At 39.1% G+C, this 13,707-nt stretch overlaps 1 protein-coding gene across 3 annotated transcripts in view; it reads right to left on the bottom strand.

The window, feature by feature from the left end:
- PPP4R4 (protein phosphatase 4 regulatory subunit 4) overlaps positions 1–13,707 on the bottom strand; it is a 115,223-nt gene that overhangs the window by 55,355 nt on the left and 46,161 nt on the right. Inside the window, exon 1 of one of the 3 annotated variants that reach the window (XM_059914922.1) lies at positions 2,105–2,265. The exons of the other annotated variants lie outside the window; for them this stretch is intronic. The gene's annotated coding sequence lies outside the window, so the exon portion shown is untranslated. Of the gene's footprint in view, positions 1–2,104; positions 2,266–13,707 lie in introns of those variants that run through there. 3 annotated transcript variants of the gene reach the window in all.

Raw genomic sequence — 13,707 nt, 5'->3', positions numbered from 1 at the left:
TAGGAATCTCATCACCTTAACAGACCTCTCCCCAAAACTGGCTCTTCCTCCCACCTTCTTCTAAACAATCAATGACAACTCTGCCCTTCCAGCTTTCAACCCAGAAACTTTGGGGTCATCCTTAACTCCTCTCAGTCCCTCACTTACCATAATCAAATGACCAGTCAATCCTGATCCAAAATCTGACCACCTATCACCTCCACGGCTACCACTCTGATCCAAGCCACCATCATCTCCCGCCTGAATTACTCCAATAACCTGCTAACTAGTCCCTGATTCTATCACTGCCCCTCTATTACCTATTCTCTACAGCAGCCAGAGAGATTCTTTTTAAAAAGTCAGATCATGTCACTTTTCTGCTCAAATCTCTCCAGTGGCTTTCCAACCCACTCAAGGAAATGTCAAAACCTTTTCAATGAATTACAAAGATCTGTTCCCAATTCCCTTTTCCCAGATTTCCACATGGTTGGCTCCCTGATCTCTTTCAAGCCTCTATTCTAATGTCACCTTTTCAATGAGCCCTTCCCTGATGACCCTATTTTAAACAGAAAGCCACCCCCTTGCCCCAGCCCTCGCCATGACCCGACGGGTTTATCATCTCCATTGTCCAACATACAACAAGTCCATCTGTTTACGGTCTACCTCCCACATCTAGAACGTGAGCTTCATGACTGCACAGTTTTTTGTCTGTTTTGTTCACTACCATTATCCCCGACTCCTACAGCACATGGCAGGCGCTCAGTAGGTAATTGCTGGATGACTGAGTATCTCACCCTTTCACCTAAACTTTCTGCTCTTGACGCTCTCTCCCTGCACACACTTTTTCCACGTCTCCTAAGAGGTGGCTTCAAGAGATTCTGAAGTGAGTCCTAAAGATTAGGGATTGGTAGAATTAGACACAAGGCAAAGCAAAAATGGATCATATAGAAATGCATTCTCAATTCTCTTTCTGGCACGTCAATGAGGAGATATTCCTGCCATCTTCCACCCCAGTGTCTCTGCAACCGTGATTTAGACCATGTACCCAGAGTCCTTGATTCAGCACGGTGGGACCCCTGCCAGTCACCATGACATATATCATTCTACAGCAGAAGGAACAGACCCAGAGCTGTCAAGTATTTTGCTGAAGGCCAGCAAGCTTGTAATTGGCAACTCTAAGACTTAACCCTTTGTCTGCCTGATGCCGAAGCCAGGCAACAAATTCTTCTTCACAGACTCTGCACTTCCATTCACCATTTATTAAGGCGTGGCTTCCATCAACCCTAAGATCTGGCAGTGGCTTTAGTGTGGCAGATGTTTATGTGGTGGGGTTAATTCCCAGAAAACTGATCACATATTAGGGTGGCTGATTTTTGTGCTGTGTTTTGTTTTAAACTTTTGTATCATACACACAAATGTCATTTTACAAGTTTTTTCAATCAACAGTCAATTATGTATCTTAAGAGTCCTTAGCTGAAAAGAAAAAGAGAAGGAATGATAAGGTGTAAAGCAGAGCAGCAACTGGTCTCTGAAATCAACCCTCCCAAATCCCCCGGTTTTACTGTTTCCAAAACAAACATTTGTTCCACACTAACAATTCTGGATTTGGAAAACGCTTTTAGAAGATTTGATGTGGCCAGGATACATCACTTACAGGTTTCAGAAGGCATAGCTTTTCTTTAGAAACAGAGTGCTTTGCAAAGAAATATTTAAATAAATTGTGAGGGCCACAATGTGCATTCCAGTTCACATGAGTCTGTTGTTTTAGGTTCCAAGAGATGTAATTCTGCCCCTCTTAAAGTCATTAAAGTCCTGGGTTTTGTACGTATGCAAACTTTATGCAAAGGAAGAACATGAGAAGCTCTCCAACTTCATATCTTCTTACTGTATTACTTAGTCTTGACTGCCGCAGCAACATTTGCCCCAACTATTTTGCATTAATTTTCGAAAAATCCTCAAGTCTTATCAGGATTTGGGTTTTTCTCTTGTTGTGCTGACTTCAACATCTGGGACTGTCCACTGTTAAGAAACCAGCACAGACTAAGAGATTTCATCACTGCTAAAATTCAATTGATTTCTAAACATAGTTTTCTGAAACAGAATACAATAAGAATTTGATACTTACCAGTTAGTGTTCTCCTCCACAGAGTCACACCCTCTGGACAAACATAGTGAGATCCATACTCTCTGGGTAAATAAGTGTGCATCCTCATGGACCTTGGAAGACACTGAGAAGTAAATTCCTCTATTGCTTAAGTGCATGCCTTAATGCCAGTTACCATTCCTCTTACGTACTATCGTATGGCTGGCATTCCAACTTGAATTCCTCAAAAATGAAATAAGACATTTTATAAATGAGTTAATGATACATTTCCGAATTTAAAAACCATTCCCACTCAAGGAAGGAAAATGTACTAGATGCTTCTGTGTTTAAATTCATTCTTAAGTTAGCATGAATGGTGCAAGAAAGCATTTTGTAAAACAATGTAATGTCCTTGCAGAGAGGGAAACCGCTGTCGCCAATAAACCCGCATTATAATGCATCAAGAAGATCTTTCTCTTTACAATACACAACATAGAGAAGCATAAATAAATCACTGGCTTACTCCGAAAGAGCAAAGATTTTGGGTTCATGCATTTGGAAACTAAACTTATTAAATAAAACTGGTAAACATATCTACCATAAATAGTGCTGGTTAAAGGTAAAGGAATCCTAAAATTACAAAGTATCTTTGTATATTTTTAGAGATAACATCACTGGTTATTTTGAAATTAAATAATAGGGATTTATATATTAAAATACTAAAAACCTAGGACATATAAAATATCTGGGGTTTTGAGGGTCATAAGTGTGGGAATTTTTAGTACCTAACACTAATAGTGAACAACTCTTTTCACTATAAAATTACACTATTTATAAAAGACTTTACAACTGAGTTAAATATGAATAATTGGAACATGCCAACTCTAAAGTACCTTTAACAATTAACTACGGTATCTCGTTCTCTTCCCTATCACTGACTGCCACGTTCCACACTTAAGTAAAGGGTGGAGAGAACTAGTTGAGAGCACCGAAGATCAAAATCGGAGAGGGAAAATAAAGTGAAGGCAGTAGACAAGGATAAAAAGGGTGTGTTTTACCCTTCTTTTAATCTGTGTTTCAGTGATTAGCAAGGTTCATGAGGAGGTACACATAAAATATCCCAAAGATCTCTTTCCAAAAAGGAAATACCAATACCAATAGTAACTATCATGTGACTACTGCAAACATGCAATGAAGTATCCAGCCATGCAAAGTCACAAGGACACCAGAAGAAATCAATATATTTCAATACCATGGTTTTGAAACTGAACTTTGAGCTGGACGACCCAGCCAAGTCATTTTTACACATAATAAATTAGAATCATGGGTAATTTAGGCTTGAAATGTAAATAAAGTCATTTAAAACATTGCAAAGAAAGGATGTGCTTATCAAAGAAATAACTGCTTAATGGACACAAGAGTTACAAATAACCATTTCAAATGATCCACTGTAGTCATATTTAATTAAACATTTTTTGAAAAAAATTAGAAACTGTTTTCGGGGGCGGGAGAGGCAGCACTGCAAAGTATGACAAACTTCTGTAAGCAAGTAAGGCTTTCTTTTCTCTCTAGTCAGTCACAGTACTTCTCCCTTCTATCCTAATCTCCTTCTAATGTAGCCCAATGAAAATCTAATTCTGATAATATAATTTTAATTTCATTCTCAGCTATTTATTAAGTACCAACATCATACTAAGTATTCTGGGAAACTGGAGAAAAGTCAAAGACATGGTTCCCTACCTTTGAGGGACTGCTATTGATTATATACATTCAAATATTGAACAAATAACCATTTAGTTACATTCAAGGCACTGTGCTAGGAGCTGGAGACTTAGCAATGAGCAGGGCTAGCAATGTACCTGTTCATCCTGTAATTAAAAGTGTGGTAAAATCTAAGGATAGGAAGTACAAGGTGCCATAGAGCATCTGCTGGGTGAACTAATCTCCTCTGAGGAAAGGGGATCACTGAGAAGTGACAACTGACCTTGTGAAGAGAAAGAGATAACTAGACAAAAGCTAGGATAAAGGAAGGCAGGAAAGCAAGAGGAGTAGGAAGGCAAGCATTCCCGGCACTGAGGAGTGAGGAGGAGGATGGTAGATTCCAGGAGCTGAGAGAAGGTCAGTGTGCCTGGAGCAAATAGGGAAGGGGATGGGGCAGAGGCTAGTGAAACAGACAGAGCCCAAATTACATAGGGCCTTAGATGCATTAAGCAACAGAATATTCAAATTGTAGTTTTAAATGCTTTGAAATAGCATGCTGATTATAAAGTTGAAAAGGATTAGAAAGGAGGGAGGATGGAAAGGGAGGGAGGTAGTGGGTGAGGATCACTTGAACCCTCATAATAGTTTGGACTAGGGTAGAGGTAGTATTGCTGGAGAGAGGTGGGTGGACTCAATATTTAAAACATAAAATAAACAGGATTGTATAAACAAGTAGTAAAAGACAGGTGGTATCAAGGATGACTCCCCACATCCTGGCTTGAAAGCCAGGTGGATAAGAAGGTTACCCATTAGGATAGGGGACTCTGGAGGGAGCCCAGATGTCGAGAGGAAATAGCAGGGGCTCAGTTTTGGACTCGTTAACTTTGAGGTGACTTTGAGGCATCCGAGGAGAGAGTACAAACAGGGAATTGTATATACAGTTCTGATACTCTGAAAAGATCTGCTATAAATAAGAATTAATATAGAATAGATAAAATTTATATAGATGATATTTAAAGCCAAGGGTGTGTGGATAAGACTGCCTACAGAGCAAATATAGACCAAAAGTGGAGATCTGCTACTGCAAAACAATTTCATCCCAATAAAAAAAAAAGGGTGTTGAAGAACTCAAAGTTTAAAAAAGAGATCCATCACAAGTGTTTTGGCAGAATATTTAATTTTAGGTTCTGGACTATTCCTAACACATCATTAGAAAACAATCAATTGATCTGTGTAGGGGTAGAGGTGATGACAGAGTATATGCAAGTATATAAAAAGAAATTATTTGGGATTAATATTGTTCTGAGATTAAATCAAGAAGGAAAAAAGAAAGGAAAGGGAACTTCCTCTTTCAGTAACAGCAGAGTAGGTAATTCTAATCAGCTCTTATGATGAGGATAATTTAAAAAGCTGGACAGGGCTTCCCTGGTGGCGCAGTGGTTGAGAATCTGCCTGCCAATGCAGGGGACACGGGTTCAAGCCCTGGTCTGGGAAGATCCCACATGCCGCGGAGCAACTGGGCCCGTGAGCCACAACTACTGAGCCTGAGCGTCTGGAGCCTCTGCTCCGCAACAAGAGAGGCCGCGATAGTGACAGGCCCGCGCACCGCGATGAAGAGTGGCCCCCACTCGCCGCAACTGGAGAAAGCCCTCACACAGAAACGAAGACCCAACACAGCCAAAAATAAACATAATAAATAAATAATAAATAAAAATTAAAAAAAAAAAAAAGCTGGACAAAATGTAATAATCATCTGCACAAAGGCATATGGAAACTAACAAGGTAGTGAAAAAATTTCGCATCCAAGATCTAAGAGACAATGGAAATCCAGAAAGGTAAGCATGTAATTTGGGGCCTGGTTTTCCCCTGGAAGCATCTGCTGATTCTAGAAAAGGCTCCTGAGAGGCTGAAAACTTAAGCAGCCTTTCTGACAGCCTTACAGAGGCACTGGTAAGCCCCCCCGGATAAGACAAGGGTAATCCTAAAGTAGCCCAGAGATTGGTTCAAGATGGCGGAGTAGAAGGACGTGCGCTCACGCCCTCTTGTGAGAGCACCGGAATGACAACTAACTGCTGAACAATCATCGACAGGAAGACACTGGAACTCACAAAAAAAGATACCCCACATCCAAAGACAAAGGAGAAGCCGCAATGAGATGGTAGGAGGGGCGCAATCACAATAAAACCAAATCCCATAACTGCTGGGTGGGCGACTCACATACTGGAGAACAATTATAACACAGAAGTCCACCCACTGGAATGAAGGTTCTGAGCCCCACGTCAGGCTTCCCAACCTGGGGGTTCGGCAACGGGAGGAAGAATTCCTACAGAATCAGACTTTGAAGGCTAGGGGGATTTGATTGCAGGACTTCGATAGGACTGGGGGAAACAGAGACTCCACTCTTGGAGGGCACACACAAAGTAGTCTGTGCATCGGGACCCAGGGGAAGAAGCATTGACCCCACAGGAGACTGAACCAGACCTACCTGCTAGTGTAGGAGGGTCTCCTGCAGAGGCAGGGGGTGGCTCTGGCTCACCGTGAGGACAAGGACACTCACTGGCAGCAGAAGTTCTGGGAAGTACTGCTTGGCGTGAGCCCTCCCACAGTCCGCCATTAGCCCCACCAAAGAGCCCAGGTAGGCTCCAGGGTTGGGTCGCCTCAGGCCAAACAACCAACAGGGAGGGAGCCCAGCCCCACCCATCAGCAGACAAGCATATTAAAGGCTTACTGAGCTCTGCCCACCAGAGCAACACCCAGCTCTACCCACCACCAGTCCCTCCCATCAGGAAACTTGCACAAGCCTCTCAGATAGCCTCATCCACCAGAGGGCAGACAGCAGAAGCAAGAACTACAATCCTGCACCCTGTGAAACAAAAACCATATTCACAGAAAGATAGACAAGATGAAAAGGCAGAGGGCTATGTACCAGAGGAAGGAACAAGACAAAAGCCCAGAAAAACAACTAAATGAAGTGGAGATAGGCAACCTTCCAGAAAAAGAATTCAGAATAAGGATAGTGAAGATGATCCACGACCTTCAAAAAAAAATGGAGGCAAAGATCGAGAAGATGCAAGAAATGTTTAACAAAGACCTAGAAGAATTAAAGAACAAACACCTCAAAGAATTAAAGAACAAACAAACAGAGATGAACAATAAAATAACTGAAATGAAAAATACACTAGAAGGAATCAATAGCAGAATAACTGAGGGAGAAGAATGGATAAGTGACTCGGAAGACAGAATAGTGGCATTCACTGCCGCAGAACAGAATAAAGAAAAAAGAATGAAAAGAAATGAAGACAACCTAAGAGACCTATGGGACAACACTAAACGCAACAACATTCGCATTATAGGGGTCCCAGAAGGAGAAGAGAGAAAGAAAGGACCTGAGAAAATATTTGAAGAGATTATAGTCAAAAACTTCCCTAACATGGGAAAGGAAACAGCCACCCAAGTGCAGGAAGCGCAGAGAGTCCCAGGCACGATAAACCCAAGGAGAAACACGCTGAGACACCTAGTAATCAAACTGACAAAAATTAAAGACAAAGAAAAGTTACTGAAAGCAACAAGGGAAAAATGACAAATAACATACAAGGGAACTCCCATCACATTAACAGCGGATTTCTCAGCAGAAACTCTACAAGCCAGAAGGGAGTGGCACCATATATCTAAAGTGATTAAAGGAAAGACCTACAACCAAGATTACTCTACCCAGCAAGGATCTCATTCAGATTCAGTGGAGAAATCAAAAGCTTTACAGACAAGCAAAAGCTAAGGGAATTCAGCACCATCAAACAGCTCTATAACAAATGCTAAAGGAAGTTCTCTAAGTGGGAAACACAAGGGAAGAAAAGGACCTACAAAAGCAAACCCATAACAATTAGGAAAACGGTAAGGAACATACATATCAATAATTACCTTAAATGTGAATGGATTAAATGCTCCAACCAAAAGACACAGGCTTGCTGAATGGATACAAAAACAAGACCCATATATATGCTGTCTACAATAGACCCACTTCAGACCTAGGGACACATACAGACTGAAAGTGAGGGGATGGAAAAAGATATTCCATGCAAATGTAAAGCAAAAGAAAGCTGGAGTGGCAATACTGATATCAGATAAAATAGACTTTAAAATAAAGAATGTCACAAGAGACAAGGAAGCACACTAAATAATGATCAAGGGATCAATTCAAGAAGAAGATATAACAATTATAAATATATATGCACCCAACACAGGAGCACCTCAATACATAAGGCAACTGCTAACAGCTATAAAAGAGGAAATCAACAGTAACACAATAATACTGTGGGACTTTAACACCTCACTTACACCCATGGACAGATCATCCAGACAGAAAATTAATAAGGAAACACAAGATTTAAATGACTCAATAGACCAGATAGATTTAATTAATACTTATAGGACATTCCATCCCAAAACAGCAGATTACACTTTCTTCTCAAGTGCACATGGAACATTCTCCAGGATAGATCACATCTTGGATCACAAATCAAGCTTCGGTAAATTTAAGAAAATTGAAATCATATCAAGCATCTTTTCCGACCACAACGCTATGAGATTAGAAATCAATTACAGGGGAAAAATGTAAAAAACACAAACACATGGAGGCTGAACAATATGTTACTAAATAACCTAGAAATCAAAGAGGAAATCAAAGAGGAAATCAAAAAACACCTAGAGACAAATTACAATGAAAACATGACAATCCAAAACCTATGGGATGCAGCAAAAGCAGTTCTAAGAGGGAAGCTTATAGCAATACAAGCCTACCTCAAGAAACAACAAACATCTCAAATAAACAATCTAACCTTACACTTAAAGAAACTAGAGAAAGAAGAACAAACAAAACCCAAAGTTAGTAGAAGGAAAGAAATCATAAAGATCAGAGCAGAAATAAATGAAATAGAAACAAAGAAAAGAATAGCAAAGATCAATAAAACTAAAAGCTGGTTCTTTGAGAAGATAAACAAAATTGATAAACCATTAGCCAGACTCATCAAGAAAAAAAGGGAGAGGACTCAAATTGATAAAATTAGAAATGAAAAAGGAAAAGTTACAATGGACACCGCAGAAATACAAAGTATCCTAAGAGACTACTACAAGCAACTTTATGCCAATAAAATGGACAACCTGGAAGAAATGGACAAATTCTTAGAAAGGTATAAGCTTCCAAGACTGAACCAGGAAGAAATAGAAAATATGAACAGACCAATCACAAGTAATGAAATTGAAACTGTGATTAAAAATCTTCCAACAAACAAAAGTCCAGGACCAGATGGCTTCACAGGTGAATTCTATCAAACATTTAGAGAAAACTTAACACCCATCCTTCTCAAACTCTTCCAAAAAACTGCAGAGGAAGGAACACCCCTAAACTCATTCTATGAGGCCACCATCACCCTGATACCAAAACCAGACAAAGACACTACTAAAAAAGAAAATTACAGACCAATATCACTGAAGAATATAGATGCAAAAATCCTCAACAAGATACTAGCAAACAGAATCCAACAACACATTAAAAGGATCATACACCATGATCAAGTGGGATTTATCCCAGGGATGCAAGGATTCTTCAATATACGCAAATCAATCAGTGTGATACACCACATTAACAAATTGAAGAATAAAAACCATATGATCATCTCAATAGATGCAGAAAAAGCTTTTGACAAAATTCAACACCAATTTATGATAAAAACTCTCCAGAAAGTGGGCATAGAGGGAACCTACCTCAACATAATAAAGGCCATATACGACAAACCCACAGCAAACATCATTCTCAATGGTGAAAATCTGAAAGCATTTCCTCTAAGATCAGGAACAAGACAAGGATGTCCACTCTCACCACTACTATTTAACACAGTTTTGGAAGTCATAGCCATGGCAATCAGAGAAGAAAAAGAAATAAAAGGAATACAAATTGGAAAAGAAGTAAAACTGTCACTGTTTGCAGATGACATGATACTCTACATAGAGAATCCTAAACATGCCACCAGAAAACTACTAGAGCTAATCAATGAAGCTGGTAAAGTAGCAGGATACAAAATTAATGCACAGAAATCTCTTACATTCCTTTATACTAATGATGAAAAATCTGAAAGAGAAATTAAGGAAACACTTCCATTTACCATTGCAACAAAAAGAATAAAATACCTAGGAATAAACCTACCTAGGGAGACAAAAGAACTGTACTCACAAAACTATAAGACACTGATGAAAGAAATTAAAGATGATACAAACAGATGGAGAGATATACCATGTTCTCTGATTGGAAGAATCAATATTGTGAAAATGACTATACTACCCAAAGCAATTTACAGATTCAATGCAATCCTTATCAAATTACCAATGGCATTTTTTACAGAACTAGAATAATAAATCTTAAAATTTGTATGGGGACACAAAAGACCCCGAAAAAACTAAAGCAGTCTTGAGGGAAAAAAATGGAGCTGGAGGAATCAGACTCCCTGACTTCAGACTATACTACAAAGCTACAGTAATCAAGACAATATGGTACTGGCACAAAAACAGAAATACAGATCAATGGAACAGGATAGAAAGCCCAGAGATAAACCCAGGCACCTATGGTCAACTAATCTATGACAAAGGAGGCAAGGATTTACAACGGAGAAAGACAGTCTCTTCAATAAGTGGTGTTGGGAAAACTGGACAGCTACATGTAAAAGAATGAAATTAGAACACGCCCTAACACCATACACAAAAATAAACTCAAAATGGATTAGAGACCTAAATGTAAGACTGGACACTATAAAACTCTTAGAGGAAACATAGGAAGAACACTCTTTGACATAAATCACAGCAAGAACTTTTTTGATCCACCTTCTAGAGTAATGGAAATAAAAACAAAAATAAACAAATGGGACCTAATGAAACTTAAAAGCTTTTGCAAAGCAAAGGAAACTACAAACAAGACGAAAAGACAACCCTCAGAATGGGAGAAAACATTTGCAAATGAATCAACGGACAAAGGATTAATCTCCAAAATATATAAACAGTTCATGCAGCTCAATATTAAAAAAACAACCCAATCCAAAAATGGGCAGAAGACCTAAATAGACATTTCTCCAAAGAGGACATACAGATGGCCAAGAAGCACATGAAAAGCTGCTCAACATCACTAATTATTAGACAAATGCAAATCAAAACTACAATGAGGTATCACCTCACACCAGTTAGAATGGGCATCATCAGAAAATCTACAAACAATAAATGCTGGAGAGGGTGTGGAGAAAAGGGAACTCTCTTGCACTGTGGGTGGGAATGTAAACTGATACAGCCACTATGGAGAACAGTATGGAGGTTCCTTAAAAAACTAAAAATCGAATTACCATATGACCGAGCAATCCAGTACTGGGCATATACCCAGAGAAAACCACAATTCAAAAAGACACATGCATCCCAATGATCACTGCAGCACTATTTACAATAGCCAGGTCATGGAAGCAACCTAAATGCCCATCAACAGATGAATGGATAAAGATGTGGTACATACATACAATGGAATATTACTCAGCCATAAAAAGGAATAAGATTGGGTCATTTGTAGAGACTTGGATGGATCTAGAGACTGTCATACAGAGTGATGTAAGTCAGAAAGAGAAAATCAAATATCGTATATTAATGCATATGTGTGAACCTAGAAAAATGGTACAGATGAACCAGTTTGCAGGGCAGAAACAGAGACAAAGATGTAGAGAACAAACATATGGACACCAAGGGGGGAAAGTGGCACGGATGGGGGGTGGTGATGTGATGAATTGGGAGATGGGGGTTGACATATATACGCTAACATGTATAAAATGGATAACTAATAGGAACCTGCTGTATAAAAAAATAAAATTTAAAAATTAAAAAAAATAAATAACATAGCCCAGCCTTTGCAGAGAGGATAACCCAGTTTCAAGTCATCTGATGCATGAAACTGGATTAAGTGAGACTTTATTGCTAGTGCAGTTAAGTGGCTGTCAGAAGAAAACATATTCCTTTCTAGAGGAAGATATTACCCTAGGTCTCAGACTACTTCTATGAAAAATTTGTCAAAGACAAGATCAAGCACACAATCAATAATATCCAGGCACACAAAGAGATAATATGAATGAGAACCAGCAGACGCAAAAGGAAATAGAAAAGTACCAAAAGGAGCCCCAGGTATTGGTGCTATCTGATACATACCTGGTTCAAAAGAATAAAAGATACAATTGAGAATTTTGACAGAAAAATCAAAGATACTTTTTTTAAATTTTTTTTTTTATGGCTGTGTTGGGTCTTCGTTTCTGTGCAAGGGCTTTCTCCAGTTGCGGCAAGCGGGGGCCACTCTTCATCGCGGTGTGTGGGCCTTTCACTATCGCAGCCTCTCTTGTTGCGGAGCACAGGCTCCAGACGCGCAGGCTCAGTAGTTGTGGCTCACGGGCCTAGCCGCTCTGTGGCGTGTGGGATCCTCCCAGACCAGGGCTCGAACCCGTGTCCCCTGCATTAGCAGGCAGATTCTCAACCACTGCGCCACCAGGGAAGCCCCAAAGATACCTTTTAAAAAGGATATGGCAGAATTTTTCAAGAGCTAAATAGAAATTCCAGACCAGAAAAATACAATAATCAAAAGCAGCTTAGACACAGATGAATTAGTGAACTGAAACATGGGCCAAGATAACACTCAGAATGAATCACAAAGAGAAAAGGATGGAAAAGAAGATAGAAGACATAGAAGATACTATGAAAAGGTCAAATATATGTGAAATTGCAGTCCTCGAAGGAGAGAAAAGATTAAGCAGAGCATTATTTTAAAAGATAATGTCTGAGAATTTTCCAAAACTGACAAAGTAAGCCACAGATTCAAGAAGCCATACATATGCTAGAAAGAAACCTCCATATAGATAGGGAAAAATCTTGTTCATAAAACATCTATTTACAAACAGCCCAATCAAAAATTGAGCGGAAGATCTAGATAGACATTTCTCCAAAGAAGACATACAGATGGCCAAGAGGCACAAGAAGAGATGCTCAACATCACTAATTATTAGAGAAATGCAAATCAAAACTACAATGAGGTATCACCTCACACCAGTCAGAATGGCCATCATCAAAAAATCTATAAACAATAAATGCTGGAAAGGGTGTGGAGAAAAGGGAACCCTCCTACACTGTTGGTGGGAAGGTAAATCGGTACAGCCACTATGGAGAACAGTATGGAGATTCCTTTAAAAACTAAAAATAGAGCTACCACATGATCCAGTAATCCCACTCCTGGGCATATATCTGGAGAAAACCATAATTTGAAAGGATACATGCATCCCAATGTTCATTGCAGCACTATTTACAATAGCCAGGTCATGGAAGCAACCTAAATGCCCATCAACAGAGGAATGGATAAAGAAGATGGGGTACACATATACAATGGAATATTACTCAGCCATAAAAAGAATTAAATAATGCCATTTGCAGTGACATGCATGGACCTAGAGATTGTCACACTGAGTGAAGTAAGTCAGACACAGAAAGGCAAATATCATATGATATTGCTTATATGTGGAATCTAGAAAAATGGTACAAATGAACCCATTTACAAAACAGAAATTGAGTCACAGATTTTGTAGAAAATCTGTAGAAAATTTGTAGAAAACAAATTTATGGTTACTAACGGGGAAAGGGATAAATTGGGATTGAAATATACACACTACTATATATAAAATAGGTAATTAATAAGAACCTACAGTATAGCACATGGAACTCTATTCAATATTCTGTAATGACCTATATGGGAACAGAGTCTAAAAAAGAGTGGATATATGTATATGTATAACTGACTCACTTTGCTGTATAGCAGACGTTAACACAACATTGTAAATCAACTGTATTACAATAAAAAATTAATTTAAAAAACTGAATGTGAAATACAT

The sequence above is a fragment of the Balaenoptera ricei genome, chromosome 2 (assembly GCF_028023285.1).
Source record: "Balaenoptera ricei isolate mBalRic1 chromosome 2, mBalRic1.hap2, whole genome shotgun sequence".
Lineage (NCBI taxonomy): Eukaryota > Metazoa > Chordata > Mammalia > Artiodactyla > Balaenopteridae > Balaenoptera > Balaenoptera ricei.
Note: the sequence above shows the minus strand (reverse complement) of the source record. Positions and strands in the feature narration are given on the sequence as shown.